At 41.3% G+C, this 1,195-nt stretch overlaps 1 pseudogene; it reads left to right on the forward strand.

The window, feature by feature from the left end:
* Positions 1–1,116: 1,116 nt before the first annotated feature.
* LOC116547194 lies at positions 1,117–1,195 on the forward strand (annotated as a pseudogene; the record flags this gene model as incomplete).

Raw genomic sequence — 1,195 nt, forward strand, 5'->3', positions numbered from 1 at the left:
AAAAAAAAAAAAAAAAAAAGTCAGGGCCTCACCATGTTTCTCAGACTGGTCTTGAATTCCTAGGCTTAAGCGATCTTCCTGTCTTGGCCCCCCAAAGTATTGGGATTACAGGCGTGAGCTACCATGCCCAGCCAATCAACTGCTTTTAAATAAAATTGTAAAATGATGCTGAATCACATAGAAACAATGTTTTTTTTTCCTTTTCTTTTTTTTTTTCCTTTTTTTTTTTTTTAAAGAGACAGGGTTTCACCATGTTGGTCAGGCTGCTCTCGAACTCCCGACCTCAGGTGATCCTCCTGCCTCAGCCTCCCAAAGTGCTGGGATTACAGGCGTGAGCCACCACACCCGGCAGAAACAATGTTGAAAATCCTGTAATTTAGAACACTAAAAAATATCTCTTGAGATTGCCTGACATCCTCCCCACAAAGACTCTCTTGACTCAGCCTCCTGAGTAGCTGGGATTACAGGTGCCTGCCACCAAGCCCAGCTAATTTTTGTAGTTTTAGTAGAAATGGGGTTTCACCATGTTGACCGGGTTGGTCTCGAACTCCTGACCTCAGGTGATCCGCCCTCCTTGGCCTCTCAAAGTGCTGGGATTACAAGCATGAGCCACTGCATCCTGCTGAGATTATCTGACTTTTTAAACTGAATGATGAAGAATCATAAAAGGAGAAAAAGAAAAACGGAAATTTAACTGACTTTTTACATTACCACAGGAAAAAAAAATTACCCTATGTTTACAGATTTGGTCCTGTGGCCAGGCCACATCTAAAAGAAAAGTTATTTAATATAAATGTTCTCTTAGTCACTGTTTTTCAAGTTGTACTTTATTTCCAGGTCCCTTCCAGGAAAAAGGTGGTGAATTTTGGGTAGGGTCATCGCCCTCATCTCTTAAAATTGGTGATGCTGTTCTTCGTGCCGTTCTGTCTTTCCCTCTGATTGCATTATTTGTTAACACAGGTTGAAAGAGTTCATCTGTCATCTCTGCCTCATTTCTGGGGGTTTTGAATAGGAGGTTTTTAGTACTGGTTCCTGAGAACTAAAGGTCTTTTAAATTCTTGTTGTCTTTTTAATATCAGGGCATCTATTTCCTTTGCCATAAAAACTTGATGACCTGTGCTCACTTCAGCAGCACATATACTAAAATCGGAACGATACAGAGAAGATTAGCACGGCCCCTGCTCAAGGATGACAC

Source organism: Sapajus apella, unplaced genomic scaffold (genome assembly GCF_009761245.1).
Source record: "Sapajus apella isolate SASKATOON/1434 unplaced genomic scaffold, GSC_monkey_1.0 scaffold2327, whole genome shotgun sequence".
NCBI lineage: Eukaryota > Metazoa > Chordata > Mammalia > Primates > Cebidae > Sapajus > Sapajus apella.